At 35.2% G+C, this 18680-nt stretch overlaps 1 long non-coding RNA gene across 1 annotated transcript in view; it reads left to right on the forward strand.

Annotated features, from left to right (window-relative positions):
* The first annotated feature begins 12551 nt into the window (after positions 1–12551).
* The window catches only part of LOC148757627 (uncharacterized), a 329614-nt gene continuing 323485 nt past the window's right edge, over positions 12552–18680 (forward strand). Inside the window, exons 1-3 of the long non-coding RNA XR_016021683.1 lie at positions 12552–12680; positions 15059–15188; positions 18003–18066. This is a non-coding gene — a long non-coding RNA (uncharacterized LOC148757627). The remainder of the gene's footprint in view (positions 12681–15058; positions 15189–18002; positions 18067–18680) is intronic.

The following is an 18680-nucleotide window of genomic DNA, read 5'->3' on the forward strand; positions in this document are numbered from 1 at the left end:
ATTTTAGCTAATAAAGGTATTTGCATTTTCCTATAAACAGATAAAAAAGCATGCTTACTCACGATGGGATGCACCCAGAAGGGTATAATTTTCTTCTGTTGAGGTTCCTGCAGTTGCTGTTACTGTTGTTAAGAATTTCATTCTAAACCATGTTGATTAGCTCTAACTCATTAAGAACCAATTAGCACATGTTAATAAAAAGGCAATGACATCGTTATGTAATAAATGTTTGCCTGGTAGATGAAAAAATCCAAAGAATATATTCATAAGGGAAATAAACAGCAGGAGTTCTTGATTGAAAGAAATCGGAGCAAACCACTGGGTTGTGTTTCTATAAATAAGTAGTAGACATTTTAGAAAGAGGCGGTTTTAGCTTTCTACAACTCTATTCCCTAGGTTGCATGCTTAATATGTGCCGAATAACCCCGCAAGATTAGCTCATTTTCAGTGTTCTTTATAATGTTTTGTACTTGGCTTGGAATAAAGAAAATATTCCACTAACACCTGAGCCAAAAAAATGTCTTTTCAGCTCTTATTTCAAAAAGACATTCTATGCACTTTACAGTAATTAAATATAGCCATAATCCATGGATCAGTGAAAAAGATCACCAGGTTTTCAGTTGTATAGTAACTGCACCTTTACATGCAATCATTTTAATGTTAATATGTCATATTTAAGGGGTCCTCTATCTGAGAAGCTCAAAGTATTTTATGCACATTACAGCGATTAATCCTACATGACAAGTATTACTATTCCCAGTATACAGATGAAGACACAGCAGTGAGTGAGCTGCTGTGCCAGCAAAAGAGTTTGTTCTGTGTCTTTGGAGAGAGAAATGTATATCGTGTCCAAGACTCTTCTGTTAAGAATGCCTCAGAGACTGATTTTTTGGAGGGCTGCAGAAAAGGCATAGGTCAATGGCAGTTTTTGAAGTTCTTGGACCTAAGTTAGTCTCAGCTTGAAAAGCTGAAGCAACATCCGTGAATTTGTTACCTATGCATTCTTATTATTCTGAATGTGCCGCAGGCTTGACACACTAACAGAGTTTTCAGAAATCATGCTTTATTGAATGAGGGTGCTTTTCTTGGAGATCTTGCTGCCTCAACTTCAGGGAATGGAATGGGTGCTAGTACCTTCCTTGGCCCTTGGGATGGGAATTGAGTGCATTGGTGGGACACAGCTCACCTTGTGACTCCCGTGTTTTCATCTGTGTTTAGCCTCTCACACGACCTCTGGTCTCCAGTTCAGTTCCATCCTTTTTTTTTTTTTTTTTGGTGATGGGGGAGGCGTTGTAAATTTTGATCTTTATTGACTTCTTGATCTGTGATCTTTTTCTTGACCTTTGTGCTTATATATTTTAGATCTTCATAGATAAATAAAGCTAAGAAGAAGGGACTCTTCCTCCAAGAATCACTGAGTAAATAACAGAAGGAAATACCAGTTCCAGAGCAGAGGAAGTGTCTCTAGATAAATTCCTAATACTTTACAGACAGCTGGAATAGACCGACCCTTTCAATTTTGTCCAAAAAGGTAAAAACTTGAAAGCAATCCTTTTCTGTAGAAATGAAATTCCGGTGAATACTTTATTTAATGTCGTATTGGAATCATAAGAGTATTGTAATTCTTATTATCAGAATTAACATTAGTGCTAATGACTGCAAATAAATGCCAAACCTATGAGAAAATAATTCTACTTAAACTTTTTAAATTTAAAATCAATAAATCTAAATGCTTCAATGTTATTCTCATTTGAGAATGACCTTGTATATTTTATTTATTATTTGGCTAAGGTCCCTAATGATTTTTTCCCAGAATTAACGAGTTGTACACCATTAAGCAGAGTAAAAACAATGGTGTTTCTTTTATTGTGGCTGAATATTGTCGAACTTAAACAAATAATGAAAATAGCTCACAGACTCAATATTATTTCAAAAGACCATGTAGTATTTTCAAATCTCTTCTTAGGGTTTTGATCTGAACTCATTCACTGACTATTCTAGGTCTATACTTAGCTGTCCTTGAATGATCTCTGAGAACTTGATCTAGTTATGTCCTGTGATTTAGGATTTAGGATTTCCCCCATGCACTACTTGTTATTTCCTTCCTACTTTTGACTTCATACCTCCATCTTAGTACTGATGGAAAACATGGGTTTTGGTGTCAGTATAGGAGGTGAGTGGGTACTACAATCTCTTTATCTCTAGGAACCCCCTAAAGGTCACTTAGCGATATAGCCAAAGGAAGATTTCTTGTCCAAGGTATCATCTGAATTTGGAAGCAACAAGATTAGAATTCAAAACTTCAGCAGTAGGAAGACTGAAGCAAAAACATGGCTAGAGATAAGCTATCTGGAATCAAGTTTAGGAATCCAGGCAGGAATCAGTTAGAAATGTTTCCTGCAGGACAGAGAGAGAAACTGTGAGCTCTTCAATTCAGAACCCTGCACCCATATTGAGTTAAAGTTTTTCTGCCTTTATCTGAGGATTTATGTAGAAGGAACATGATCGTAAGTTGAGAATGTGGACTAAGAATACGAATATGGAGTTGAATGAGAATGGCAGCAGTTTTCCCTCCAAATGTTTTCTCCATTATTACTGCCAAGTAGATAGACCATGGATTCAAAGGGGAGTAAACTGACAAGTAAGCAGGAAATGGGAGAGCATCATGGTAAGCATTGATATGGAAATATATACTTGGTCTTAGGGACACAATCAGAGTGATTTCAAAAAGAGTCATTATGCACATGTATACCAAAAATATATACCCTGCATGTATAGTGAAAAAGAACCCAAGAATCAACTTTTACAGTGTATTTTCATTTTTTTAACTAGGATATTATTTGGGTATAGTGAGTATAATTGATATATCAATATGGCTTGAAAAATGTCACCCAGTTCTCACAGCCAATTAGAATATTTCATTGCCTGTTGATCTACTGCTTGCTCATAAAGACTGGTTATGATTGGGTCCTGAATAACATGTGACAATCCTAGCTACTAGTCAATTAAATGCCAGGCAGTTCTTAGTTTTCTATGTCTCATTTAATTAAAATCTCACCCTCAGTTCTATTCATTTCTCATTACCTTCTTTTTCAAAACAATCATATTCACATCTCCACTGATGGTTCCCAAGTATATGCCTATAGCCCTTAACTTCTTTTCAAACCTATGGGCATATTTCCAATTGTTGATTGACTTGATATCTCCATCATATATTTTTCTTATCAATGGAATTCACTTATATTCCCCATAAATTCATTTTTCTATAGTCTTAAAAATAGTTTATGACATCAGCATTCGCCAAATCCCTATTCAGAAACCACTCTCTCTTGCATTACACTGCCATTATCATATTTATCTAATTCTAAGATGCTGGTGATTATGACATATTTTATATTGCCCAAAACCTACAATTAAACAATAAGGCAATGCTTTCTTCTTACTCAGGACATTATTTTATACTTAATTCTTTTCACGTTTAAATGGGCATTGATTTTTGTCCTCAATTCCTTTTGCACTTACATTAAAAGCTAAATATGAGGAAATAATTTGTTTAAGATACTTCTACTGAACTTTCAAAATCATACTTTTCTGAACTAACTTTGGAATTGAGAATTGTTAATGTCTATATTTTGACACTCAGTTGAGTCCTAGAGTGATTGTGATGTAGTGTCCGTGGAAGAGCTAAGTAATTGGGGCTAAGTAATTGGCACTGAGCTCTTAAACCAGCTCTTTCTTTTTTAAAATAATAAACTTGACTTTTTATGTTCACAGCAAAACTGAGTGGAAAGGACAGAGTTCTCATGTACTCCGTCCCAGCACACCTACACCCTTCCCCACTAGCTACATTCCCCAACACAGTGATACATTTGTCACCATCAGTGAATGTACGTGGGCACATCATTATCTCCCAAAGTTCAATGTTTTTGGTCCCTTGGTGTTGTACGTTCTGTGGAATTTGGCAAATGGAGTCGCATGTACCCATCATTAATAGTGTCACACGGTGTGTTTTCACTGCCCTAAATGTGCTCTGTGTTCTGCCTATTCATCCTTCTCTGTCCCCTAACCCCTAGCATTCACTGGTCTTTTTACCATCTCCATAGTTTTGGCTTTTCCTAAATGTCATATAGTTGGAATCCAGTATGTAGCCTTTACAGATTGGATTCTTTCCATTAATAATATGCATTTTAGTTTCCTTTATGTCTTTCCATGGCTTGATAGCTCATTTCTGTTTAGTTGAATAATATCCCATTGTCTGGATAGGCCACCATTTTTCTATCCATTCACCCATGGGAGGCACATCTTGGTTGCTTCCAATTTTGGCAATTATGAATAAAGCTGTTATAAACATATGTGTGCTGATTTCTGTGGACCTATAAACGGTGAACTCATTTGGGTAAATGCCAAGGAGTGTCATTGCTGGATAGTTTAAGTGTATTTTTAGTTTTGTAAGCCTGTCAAATTGGCTTCCAAAGTGGCTGTACCATTTTGCAGTCCCACCGGCAATAAACAAGAGTTCCTGTTGCTCCACGTCCTCACCAGCATTTGGTGTTGTCGTGTTTTGTGTTTTGGCCATTCTAATAGATGTGTAGTGGGATTTCATTACTATTTCCTGATGATATCTGACGAACAACATCTTTTCATATGCTTATTTGCTATCTTTATATTTTTGTTGAGGTGTCTATTCAGGGCTTTGCCCATTTTTTATTCAGGTTCATTTACTTTTGTTAGTTTTAAGAGTGTTTTGCACATTTTGGACAACAGTGTTTTATCAGTTGCATGTTTTTCAACTATTTTCTTCTCGTCTGTGGCTTGCCATCCTATTCTATTGACTGTTTTTTTTCCATAGAGCAGACACTTCTAATTTTAATGAAGTTAAGTGTATCATTTTTTTTCATGGATCGTACCTTTGATGTAGTATTTAAAAAGTCATCACCATACTCAAGGTCACCTAGATTTTCTTCTGTTATGTTCTATATATTTTATCGTTTGCCTTTACATTAGGTTTATGATTTATATTGAGTGAACTCCTCTTTGTCTGCTTCTGATTTATAATAGAATGAGTTAGATTCCCTCTGCATCTTTCCTCTGAAAGAGATAGTAGAGAATTGGTATAATTTTTTCCTTAAATATTTGGTAGAATTCACCAGTGAACCATATGGGCCTGGTGCTTTCTGTTTAGAGTATTATTAATGGTTGATTCAATTTCTTTTGTAGATATATGCCTATTCAGATTGTCTACTTTTCCTTGTGTGAGGTCTGGCAGATTGTGACTTTCAGGGAATTGGTCCATTTCCCCCTGGTTATCAAATGCGTGGGCACCAAATTATTCATAGTATTCCTTTGTTATGTTTTTAATGGCCGTAGAATCTCTACTGATATCCCCTTTCATTTCTTATTAGTAATTTGTGTCCTCTATCTTTTTTTTTTTTTTTTTCTTAGTTAGTCTGGCTACAAAATTATTGATTTTATCTGTCTTTTCAAAGAACCAGCTTTTGGCTTCCTTGATTTTTTTTTCTTTTGATTTTCTATTTTCAATGTCATTGATTTCTGCTCTCATCTTACTATTCCTTTTGTCGGATTACTTTGCATTTAATTTGAGCTTTTGTTCTACTTTCTCTATGGAGAAGCTTAGATTATTTATTTTAGATCTTTCTTCTTTTCTAATATATGCATTCAATGCTATGATTTTCTCTTTAAACACTTCTTTGCTGCATCCCACACATCTTGAAACTCATATTTTTGTTTTCATTTACTTCAAAATATTTACTAATTTTTCCTGAGACTATTCCTTTGCTCCATGTGGCATTTAGAAGTGTATTACTTGATGTTCAAGTGTTTGGGAAATTTCCAGTTACCTTTCTCTTATTGATTTCTAGTTTTTTTCCATTGTGGTATGAGAGCAGACATTATATGATTTCTATTCCTTTAAACTTGGTAAGGTGTGTTTTATGACCCAAAATGTGGTCTATATTGGTGAATGTTCCATGTGAGCTTGTAAAGTATGTGTCACCTACTGTTGGATAAAGTCGTCTATCGATGTCCGTTACATGCAGTTGATTGATGTCCTGTTGAGTTTTTAAACCAGCTTTTCAGCTACCAGCTGAAGTTCAGGAATGCTGCTAAACATTGCTGATTCACTAAGCTACCAGGCAACCATTTGATTCCTGGGGATTTCAGTACATGAGTACTTGGGTCTCTCTGATTTCCTTCCAAGCCTCTGACACCTGTTCATGGCCATGTTTTGGTGTTGGTGGTTTTTATAATTGAGCATGATCAGGCATTGAAAACCATCAGACAGCAGTGCCCAGACGTGGAAACGGCAAAGGAGATGATGGGGTATCCTTTCCGGTGCAGTGTTTATCTAGAGGGCTCTCTGTTCTATACATGATCTGATCCTACAGAGGTGTGCACATGTGTCTGTCTTTCTGTAACTTAAGCTCTTACACAACTCTACTGAGGTGGATGTCAGGTAGTTATAAACTAATATACAGCAAGTGATTTTTATGCATAGAGGTAAAAATGCAATTTGTTTGATGGAGATAAAATTTCTGTCTAGTTGAAAAGATGAGCCCACTCATTGTATGTTATTGCTTTATAAGAGATGAACCAATTTTGTATCTATTAGCAAATTCATTTCAGCCTTCCAGATAGCTTACATATATGTTTCTTCTTGAAATTCTCCTTTGAACTGGCTTTAGCAGCTTAATGGGTTCTTAATTAATTCACGAATTTGATACATCTTAGACATGTTTATTTTAAAGTTCATGCTAGTCTTGATATGATATTACCATTTTGAAAGTTATACTTTCACATAATTAAGTCATGACAGCCACCTGTGCCTCAGTGATTATAAGACACTATAAATCCATTGTAAGATTTCAGAAATTTTAAAATGTAAAGTTGTGCATCTTAGAATTGGTGAAATATACTAATCACTAAGTCATATTAAATCTATCTCCAAATATCTCTTAAATACATCTTTCTCCTTTAGTTCCCACTACCTTTGTCTGAGTTTCTTTACGTCTTATTTGCATAGTATCTATGCCTTTCTCTTTACCTTCCATTCTCTCCAGTGCGTCCTTTGCAGAGCTGCCTGAGGAATGATGCTCCCCCAACTGTTTATGTTACAGGGCTGAATCAAACTCTGAGGTAATTGTCCTTCTTTGTATTGTAAATTGGGCTCTTCACAATTTGAATCCTGCATATCTTACTTTCAACTTCAAAATTTCCTTAACTGGTCTCCGATTTTCAAACCTCCTTAGAGGTCATTCACGTATAGTATTACTTTCTGGTTAGAGATTTTTCAAGACTCTGCAAGCTTACTGTTTCATCATGCTCAGCAGATTACATACCTTTCGGTACATCTATTTGATTTGTATTTATAAAGATAACATTTTCTCATAGAAGCTTATGAATGGCTGTCTTAAACACATCTAAAGAGTGTAACAAATTCCAGATCATTTACTCAGTACATGTTGAGCCTTAATTAAATTTCACATTCACATTCAAAGACAGTAATCATATACATATATTCTGAAAATGATTCCAAAATCCATTATAGTAATAACTGGATCTGCTTTTTCTCATTCTATTTTATACAGCCAGGATATAAATTAGGAACACTAAAAGGAGTTTTAATGAACCACAGTGATGAAAATAAATTGAATTAATACTTAGCATTTTAATTTTTTTTTTAGCCTAAATTTGGATATATAGAAATATAGATATAGAGATATAAGTATGTATGTATTTAAAGGTTAGTGTATAAACAAAACATTGATTTTTGACAGCTTGTAGTGTGTTGACAAAGAATGTTTTTCACGTCCTCATTGATTAAGAAACAGATTTTCAAATGAAATAAATATTTTTATATAAAAACATTTTATTGTAGATAGCTGAGAAACAAATTGCAGAGAAGCTTTATTTGTAGATAATTTATTATTTATATTTTTAAAAGTTGCATTAGGAAAAAGTTATATGAACAAATGTCTTTATTTACACACTTTTGTTTCCTAGCCCCCGAGTCACTAAATTATTGGAATGAAAATACAGAGTTTAGAAAAAGTGGTCATTACTTTTTCATAGGAATATGAAGAGGTGTTTTATTTGTATCCTGTAAGACACGTGTTACATCAGGAATTCACCTGGCAGATTTGGCATTTTTTGAGCAATCCATATAGACAGGAGGGCCTGTTTATACATATTTACTCACCTAAACTTTTGTTCTAGTTAAGCCAGTCCATGGATATATTATACTCTTTCTATCTCTTATTTTTCTTATGTTATATATGTAAGACTGATCGGTTACATTCATTATAGGTTTTAAATTACTTGTTATAGTATTAAAAATCACATTTTCTGTACTTTCTATAGCTGACTCATTCTGCTCTTAAAACACTATACCCTCAGGAAAACAAAAACAACAGCAAACAAACAAACGAACAAACATCCATCAACACCTAAGTTGTGCATTTAAAGTTTCTTTTAACCTTAAAACCATTTCTTTCAGGTGTCACTATCTCAGGCAGTTATGAATTCCTGTTCAGTCTTTTATTGATTCTTATCTTCCATCTTCTCCTTCCCATCTGGGAGCTATTGAAATTTTTAGTGAGTTTAAATATCATCTTGGCCAAAGGAAGAAAAGCCTGGTTCTTATGCATGTATTTTGGGGTTAATCTGAGCTAGTCTGACCCCTAAAATTCCCTCACTGGTATCCACTACAACCTGACTGGTGCCATCTGGTCATTTGGCTACCAGGCTGGCACACACTGTGGAGTCCACAGTCTCAAGGAAGAAGGCCCCATGGTTTTCCTACCTTCTCTTCTAAAACGTTATCTCACTACATGGCATGCCCTCTTCAAATTTAACCATCCTAGGGGCCATTTTTTTTTTTTTCCTGTGATAACATTCCTAATCTCTCCTCCTTGATAAGTGTCTTCTCATAGGAATTTTTAGATTGAGCACTGTTATGGATTGAATTGTGTCCCACCCCCTCCCCCCAAATTTATATATGGAAGTCCCAAAGCTCAGTACCCTCGGAATGTGACTGTATTTGGACAGCGGTTCTTTGCAGAGGAAATTAAGGCAGAATAAGTTTATTACAGGGGCCCTAATTCAATGTGATAGGTCTCCTCACACGAAGCAGAGATTAGGACAGAAATAGGCGCCAAGGAAAGACCATGTAAAGAAGAGGGCGAAGATGGGCATCTGCAAGCCAAGGACAGAGACCTCAGAAGGAAACAACTCTACCGACATCTTGATCTCAGACTTAGCCTCTGGAACTGTGAGAAGCACAAAACTAATTAGACTGGTTATGCTGCTTCTTTAGAGCTGAGCGCAAATATTATTTCTTCTAAGAATGTTTTTCTAACATCCCACCTGATTTATGTGCTTATCTTTCTTGCTATGCTGTTATTTCACAATGGGCTTCATTCATACCTCCATCATATTAATATTAATCTCACTGGACTGAAATTGATAATTCACTCCATTCTATTCATCTTTACCAAAATATCTTTGATGGATGTATCTATGTTTTATTCAACTTTTCATGCTCAATAATTTATATCTGCATTTACCTAATGGAAATAATCAATAAATATTGTTTCTCTAATGAAAGAATATATTTTGGGGCATGCAAGGGACGTCATGTTGGGGAAATTGTGAAATCTTTAAAATAGGTAGAACGATTACAGGCTACTTTTGTTGTCCCTTGAAGCTATTTTATTATAGCTTATTTTAGGGTATTTTATTACCAAGGGTATTCTATTCTACCCTTGAAGCTGTTTTATTCTATGGGATTCTTTTCCTGTCATTATTTTTACCTTGTCTATTTTGCAATGTTTAGAGCTAGAACTTAACTTGCATAGTGCTGATGTTTATGCAAACAATTCCTGTTCATAAAGATGCTGGTGAATTTTCTATAGTAACAATGCAGATTCCATCCTCTCTGACCCACAAAATAATTCCAAACACTACAGTTTATGCCCTTTGATATAAAACAGTTGTGTATCTGTTTGTAAATTAATTTCAGTTTTCCTGATTTTTTTTTTTTTGTGTGTGTGTGTGTGTGTGTGTGTGTGTCTTTGGATTTGTTTTGCACTTGCTTTAACATGTTCACATTAAATTCACTCACATATTAATGAGTTAAATTTTGACATATATTTACTTTATATTTGTATGAGTCATATATTTGCCTTTTAAAATAATTCTTTAACAATAATTCATACAGAATTCATCTATATGAAATATTGTAGGTTCATCCAATTGAATCTTAAATAGAAATTTACTTTCCATTTGCCAATTTTCTAGTTTTTAAAAATGTAAAAAAGAATGAACTTGTACTTTTTAACTAATCAATAAGAGATGATCTGCTATTATATTAAGATTGTCCTTCCTTCCTTCCTTGTTTTTGTTTTTCTTCTGTATTTTGAATTATGTTAACTTTATTGAAAGAGACATTAGACTGATTTGTATTATCTGGTCATCATCGGGCCACTAACAGTTTCTTTGTTTACTTTTATTCTTTATTGTTTTATTTATATATGAATCAAGTCATTTGAATGAGGCATTTTCTTTAATGCATTATTCCTGTCATGCTGTTAGTGTACTGTTGTCCTGAAATCTACTCGTTTTAGAGTAGTTTAATATAATTTTATTCTGTTTTGTTTAGAATACATTTGGCCTAATTAGGAATGTGAAATCAGAATGGATGATGGCAACACTCACCCTTTACTTCAAAGGATCTTTCCGTCATTTCCAGAAGGTCAAAGACATAAACTACAAGTCATTAGCCTGGGGGTGGGAGTGATCTCTCGGCCATATTGGAAATTGGCAGCCCTTTCTGCCTTTTGTTCTTAAAGAGTTTGAGTATTAAACTAATTGTTAAATATACCAAGTGGGCTGACAATAAAATAACAGGCTCTACTGGCCTATATTGAATAGAAAAGGCTATTGATTTCACCAGAGATCGCTTTTCAGTTAATATTTACAAGCAATCTTTATTTCAGTAACTTGTGACATACCATAGAGCAATCTCAAAAGTATAGATGCTCTGAACCTCTTTTGTTTCCTGTTACACAAAAATGGTTTTAATGATATCTCTAGCAATTATATAAAATAATAATCCTAGGAGAATAAAAACACTCCACATGTTTTATTTATGATGAGTAATAGTCCTGTTATTGGGGGCATATAATTAGCTGCATGAATCAACAATATTTCTACATATTAATATTTTAATGAACCAACCTTCGTTTTTAAAAAAGTAATATTTTGTTAAAAAAAATTTTTTTTTCTCCAATATATTATTTTTCTCAACGTTTAAATGCTGAAACTCCTTGTCACCTTGCTTTCATGGGGCAAATATCTCTGGTTTGATTTAAAATTCTGTTCTCAGAATTTATTGAGTAATACTCTGTATTCAGTTGAATACCTGTGGTAGGCACTTCATAAAACAAAAAGATGCATGAACACTCCTCTGGCATGTGAATATTATGAGTGGATTATTCTGATATAGATTTAATGATTGAAAATGGAAGTCAGTATGTTATATAAAAAGTTAACTTTGGAAGATTATAGGGGACATAGTTATCATAAAATGTATAATTCAAAGAGATGGAAGTAAAGAAAATGGAGATTTTTAGTAACATATACCACATAATGAAAAAAGAAGTATTTCGGTAATAAATAATTTTGGAAGCATCTCTTCATACATTCTGCAGCCATTAAAAATACATCCTTCTTGGTGCTATCTTTATATCTTGAAGTGTTTCACATCTTGCCATTATCACTCTATGTATGTGTATGATTTAAAGTCAGAATATCATTTAAATCGTTCTCTGCCATTTCCCTGCAACGTGACTGAAGCAAGTTGAATCTCTCTGAATCTTGGTTTTCACACAGGATTATTGTGAGGGCTAAATGAATGAACATGTAAAAACAGTTCCTGACACGTAACCAATGCGAAGTCATGTTTAGTCCCACCTTTATTATTCAAAGTACTCTTGGTTACCCTTCCAGCAAAATCTGCCATGCCTCTTCTCTTCTCGTTTTTGGTTCTCTTCAATATTCTTTTTATGTCACTAGCTCCTTTTCTTTTGAAGTTCCTTTACTTGTTATTTTTCTATTATTGACTCTGTGTATTTGACCTATAAATACAAACTCTAGATCATCTCAAATATGGTCATTACTTGTCTCACTACCAAATAACAGTAGATTTACAAATTATTCCCCAATAGATTGTTTCAAGCCTTACGTCTTTTGAGGTCCAGCCAAGCATTTCTGAGTGCCTACAGAGCATTTCCATTTTTTTTTACCACCGCTTAGAACATTCTGAATTGTATCTTAGCTTTTCTACCCATTTATGCATTTTATTCACTCAACAACTGTGTTTTGCCAACCCTGCAGTGAACCAAATGCTGCTTTAGACTCTGGACACATAGCAGTTATTCTTCCAATTAATCTCCCATACTGATATAATAGCTATTGTTTTAAAATTCAGAATTAATTTTATTGCCTAACTAATTAAATGTCTCCTATATCTTCACAGTGCCCACAAGTTAAGATCTGAATTTCTTGAGGCTTATGGAGACTTTCCTAATGTACGTCCAGTCTTCCCGAAAGATCTCCTCGATAGCTCATCCTCAGATCTCCAGGTTTCCTTCCCAAATCTCCAGGTATTCTGTCCTCGGGTCTCAAACTTCACCACACATACCCTATTTTCCAGGGACATTGTTTTTTTCTGCTTAGACTTCTTGGTATTTTATGGTGTTTCTTATATTTAAAATATCTGAGATTCCATCCTTGTACTGGAAAATGCCTATTTGGTCTTCAGATTTTGCTAGTTCTTTTAAGTGTTCTCTGACTTGCACTTTTTACTAAGTGTGATTATTTAGTTTAGATATGTGTTCCCAGAATACTTTAGGCCAAACTCTCATAGGAGATTGCCTCCCTTGTAAAACTTAACAGCACTGAGCAACAGATCTGAGCCCACGCTCCCTGCTGGCAGCCACCTCCCAAGGACAAACAGGAGCTGAAGGCACAGAAGTTTTATTAAAAAAAAAAAAAAAAATCACCAATTAATTAGGATATTTCTCCTGTCCAGGGAATGTGTTATCCTAATGGGTGTTTCTCCACTTGGAAATAGGAATGGCGAATGAATAAATATTTGCCCCTTTCCCCCAGTGCTTGCTCAGTTGTCGGTATCTATAGAAAAAAAAGGAGATGTTTAGTAGGCACTCAGAAATGCTTGCCTGAACCTCAAAAGAGATAGGACTTGAAGCAGTCTATTGGGAACTAATTTGTAAGTCAACTATTATTTGGTTGTTAGGCAAGTGATGACCATATTTGTGATGATTTAGAGATAGCATTTATAGGTCAAGTACTAAGAGTCAATAATAGGAAAATAACAAGTAAGAGAACTTCAGAGTAAAAGGAGCTAGTGAAAGAAAGACAAAATGAACATCTAAGAGAACCAAAAGATTATAGCATCTTAGAAGCTGAGGGATTTCAAAAGGAGACATGGTCTATAGCGTTGAATGCTTGGTACATGACAGAGCATTTTGAGGATCTGGAAACCTAGGCTTGATAATAGCAGGAATTACTGGGGAAAAAGAAAGTGGCATCCTAAGAGAAAGAAGGAAAAACATACTCTAGCAATGAGAGGCAACAGGAAAAGGCATGGAGGTGGGAGGAGAGCAGATACACAATATTAATTTTGGAACGGAATAGGAAGGCCAGAAAGATGTAAGAGCAGGTGAAGAGATGAAAGTGGTTGGGGTGGGAGGGGGAGGGAGTTGGGAAGCTCACGCTGGTAGTTGTGTTTATTTTTGATGCAGCAGGAAGTGGGTCATCTGCTAAGTGGAAAGGGCGTCAGGATGAGAGGCGAGCTTGGGGAAAGTCTTGCAACAGCTGTGGTAGAAACTGAACGGGATGTGGTAGAGAAGGGAGTGGATCAGACTTTGGGGGTGATGATTGTCAGGGAGACTTCAGGGCTTCGATGTTTCCCTACGTCATTTGAAAGATGATCCAAAGTACAGAAGTGCCACTGTCACCAACTATTGTGCGTACTGTTTTTGTTGTGGTTGTTTTATAATCTATCTTTATCTTCTAATAAAAAACAAAACAAAAGCCTTTATTTCGGAATTGCCACAACCTTTGCCCCTGAAAATCTCTATGCTCTGCAGAATTATGGAAGGCTTTAGTCAAACATCTGCTTTTTATTTATCTTTGCTTATTTAAGTCCCACTTTATTATTTTATAAACAGTAGCACAGATAACAAAATTATGGATGGTTATTTTTGTTGGAGGAGAGTTTTAAACAGTGCTCAGCAAGAATAAAAAATTTTCACTGTCAAGAAAAGTTTCAGATTCTCCTCTTTTGAGAAAAGACTGGTTAATTTTCATTTACTTGTGCAGAAAACATGTTTTCTCTCATTTTTGCTTATAAATGATGGTGACAGAAGGTTGCCCAAGGTTTCCTAAGCATTTGGTGGTGCAGATTTGAGGGCAGCACAGTGAGGCGAACACTCCTTGCTGAAACATGGAAGGGTACTTAATGGGTGATGTTTAAAGGCTGAGAAGGATAGACTGGCGTTTCCAGATAAAAGCAATTATACTACTCTTTTAGGGTTTTCAACATACATATTTGGGGTTGTCAAAAAACAAAATTCAACTGAATAATTTAAAAGACTGTATGGGCTTTATTCAACTATTGATTCATGCATGAATCAGGAAGCATCCAATCTAGCAGCTAGAAAGGCGCTCTGGGGAGCTGTATGAAATGGAAGACTTGTATAGGCAGAAGGAAGCAGGAGCAAGGAAGTTATACTGGAGGAAAAAAGCAGATTGGTTATGGCCAAGCCACTCTCCTCTAGGGGAGCTATCACACAGATGCAGTGGTCTGGCGATTCCTGATTGGTGTAAGACGCCATTTCTGGGAGAGCCAAAACTGATTCAATCTTGGTTTGAAGATGTGGGGTTTAGCATACGTGACTCCATTTTGGGCACGTTGCCTTGTTTCTAACAGAGGATGTTGTTTTCTCTGTCCCTATAGTTCCTGGTCATCGACTGCATCCCTCCTCCTTTCAAGGAGAGGAACACATTATCTGATGGATGAGCTTGGGCGAGGAATTAGCATGTATGGCTCTTCGCTTCCACTTTGGTTCCAGCAGCTCACCCGTATGGTAAGTTTTTACAAGTGAGACCATCACATTATCTGGTAGTTATCCTCTGACTGGGACTAAGGGAACACCTCAATGTAATTTTGAGGTTCAAGATTAAAAAGACCATTGTTGCTGCACACTGAAAATATATCCTCAAAGGTAGCATTTTGCAAGTAGTAAAGGTGGAATTTTGCAGTCGTCTACTGATATGTTTGTTTCTCTTGATGAACTCAAAACTCAAGTGGGAGAGATTTGTTGTCAGTTGAGGTCTGAGAAGATCAATTAACATCCTTCACCAGACAATGTCCTGATGATAAAGCAGACGGTTGATGTTTATGGAGTAATTACAATGATGTCCACACTGTGATTTCCCAGCACTTTGCTCATATCTGTACTGTGTCATTGATCTCATTGTCAAAATGGTAATTAATTAGTTTATTATCTGTCTGTATGCCCAGTCCCTAGTTCAGCGAGTGGTACCTAATAGGTACTCAACAATTATTTGTGGAATAAATAAATGAATGCAATTCAAAATATCCTTAAGGATATTTTCTATAACTTTAATTTAAAAGTAACAAGATATGAAGCCCGATATCTGACTAAAAATTATAGCACTGAGCATTGGGAGTCCTTCTAAAATATTTATCATATGACGAAGGACACACCATCTCCTATTTTCAGACCGATTTGTTGTTTTACAAGTATTAGGTGTGAGTTTGAATTTTAAAAGGGTGATTTTAATTAGATATAGTGATCATGATGTCGCAGAGAGAGAAAATCTTGCTGTTCATTCCCAAATGGAAAAAAGAAATAATGACATGAAAATCAGAGGCAGCAAAATGCAGACCGACTAAAATTATTGCTAGTATTGTTAGTATTATTATTTTTGCAAATAAATACTATCCCCAGATGTAATTAGATTTTTTTTTGACAGTTTAGGATTTTTTTCCGACTTAGATCTAAAGATTAACTATGGAAATTATGGATAAAATGAAATTGGAAGTAAAAGTACAGAAACCTCTAATGATGTAAGAGACAAATTGATACAAAGCATTATGTCCCTTTCAAAGAACTAGCTGGTTTTCCAATGAAAGCTGCACACACATATGCTCATAGTGTTTTGCATGGTCAGAACCTGCATTTTTACAAAGGAACCTGGGTGCCACATATGAGTAGTTAGGAAGAGAAAACTCAATGTGGAATTAGGGTAATGAGACTGGAAAGGATTTTTCACATTATTCAAATATGAATGAAGTCATAAGTTCCTACAAGTCCCTTTTGAGGCCAATGTGTATGTTAGACAGTTTCTGATTAGTTAATATTACATTTCAGGGTACACAGTTCTGAGGTACCTAAAGTACACTCTTTCCTAACACCAGTGTGGGGAATGAGGGGGCTATGATCAGTACGCCCAAGACTTATTGAACACATAAAGTCTCATTGTAAATATATTTTTTCAATGCAAAAATGTGTTATTTAACGTGTGATGACAAAACAAAATGGTTCAACTGAGCTTCTAAGTTCTCCCAAACAGATTTTTTTTTCCATCTTGGTAAAACTGTGTGAATATGATCAAGCATCCTTATACAGAAGAAAGTCAAATAATATTCTCCTAGACAATTGGCATAGTGGTGATTTCCCCCCAAACACTTCAAGTGGCTGTTACAATTCATATAGTCAGATTCCAGTGAAAGACTGGCCATTTTAAAACCAATCTGAAAGGTTAATAATTGGATGAATTACTCATAAAATATAAAATTACATGGTAAAATAGATGGGGTAAAGTGACATAGTCAGAAGGTCTATGTTTACTTGGTACACTCATGGCAAATTCATGCTTTTAGTGTTTATGACAATACGTGTCCAACCTTCTGCTAAGCAGTGCTGTCAGAGGTGGTAGGAACATATTGATAAAATGAATTTTTGCAAGCCTCTTCAGGCAGCTGGATTTGGGAAGAGACTTAAGGTTTTGAAGAAGTACCATCATCCAATCCTAACCAGTGTTACATTCCATTATTTATTTGTGGCAAGACAGACATTTTCATAGTACATTTTGTTTCTGACAATGAAAGCTTTAAATATTCCTCTCTTTTTCTTAGACATTTCATTTTTTGCTGGAAATGGACTAGATAGTCCAAGATTTTAAAAAAATGCCTATGTCAAACCTTCAGAAATTCCAAACTATTATTCTTCAAATTTGTAATTATGTAAAACGTAGTTGAAATCTGGCACGAGTGTATCTTTTAATAATGTAGTTTCACAAAAATCAAATTCCTTTCTTTACAGAGTCATTTATGGGGTTCATGTTAAATCATAGGAAAATAATGTTTTAATATATAATCCTGGTGAAAAGCACAACATATTTTCTGCACTGACATAAGTTACATAACAAAAATACCTAACTTGCTTTGAAGTGCTTTCCTTGTAGAAATCTTCCCAATTACAGAAGTTTGTAAAAATTCATAAAACATTAAGGTCTGGTTCCTTGCAGGTATGTTCTACCATTGTTAGAGATGTAAATCTTCTACAACTCAGGAATGTCTTTCTCAAGGACCTGGGAACCATCCTTTTTAAACGTAACCATCAAGAAAGAGAGGACTTTCAGGAAAAAAAAAAAATCCGGTAATGGAAAACACCAAATATTAAAGCACTCACCACAAGTTAAAAAAAAAAAAAAAAAAAAAAAAATTAAGGAAGGAAAGACAGTGAGAGAGAGAGAGAAAGAAAAGAAAGACCCTTGTCTTCTAGTCTTCGTGGGAGTGTGGAAGCCTAACTTCCTTGAGAGCAATTACCAAACATTGACACACCTGCATATCCACCCACCTTTTGTTTCAGGGAAGAAAAATAAGAACACCTCAGGATTGAAGAAATACCACCCAAACGATGCCTGCATTCAAAGGTAAGAATGACGCTTGCGTCTCGGGAAATGGTGGGGTAGGGCATGACGTATTTGTTTATGAATGATGCTTTATTTCCACCGTGTGGCCTATGCGAGGAGGTCAGTTTACTCGTATGCTATGGGAATTGAGAAACTAAAAAGTACTCCTGCATCTTTTTACTCAAGCTAGCATTATTTCTTTTTCTCCTTTTATTCATACTGACTCAATGATTCCAAAGTTTACGTGGGCAATTATTATATTATGACTTTGGAATACAAAGGAAATAACCTGTAGAAAATAAAAACCTTCTGTCTGTCCTTGTATTCCTGAGTCATCATGGCAACTTTTAGAATCAACTTTTAGAAATTTGGGTTGCAGCTATATTTACCTGTGAGCACAAAAATATGTGTTTGAATGCCCATGGCGAATTCTCGATCTTGTAAATGTAAAAGAATTAATAGAGGAGCGTTCACTTAAAATATGATAAATTCATATAGTAGAATACTAAGCAGGCACCAGAAATAATGATGTATAATGTATAGATTGTATGGTTTTATTTGCTGATACAGTAAGTGGCAAAGACAAAATACATGTGCGTGCATGCGTGCGTGTATGTGTGTGTGTGTGTGTGTGT

This window comes from Rhinolophus sinicus, chromosome 7, assembly GCF_057876585.1.
Source record: "Rhinolophus sinicus isolate RSI-liver-muscle chromosome 7, RSI-T2T, whole genome shotgun sequence".
Classification (NCBI taxonomy): Eukaryota; Metazoa; Chordata; class Mammalia; order Chiroptera; family Rhinolophidae; genus Rhinolophus; species Rhinolophus sinicus.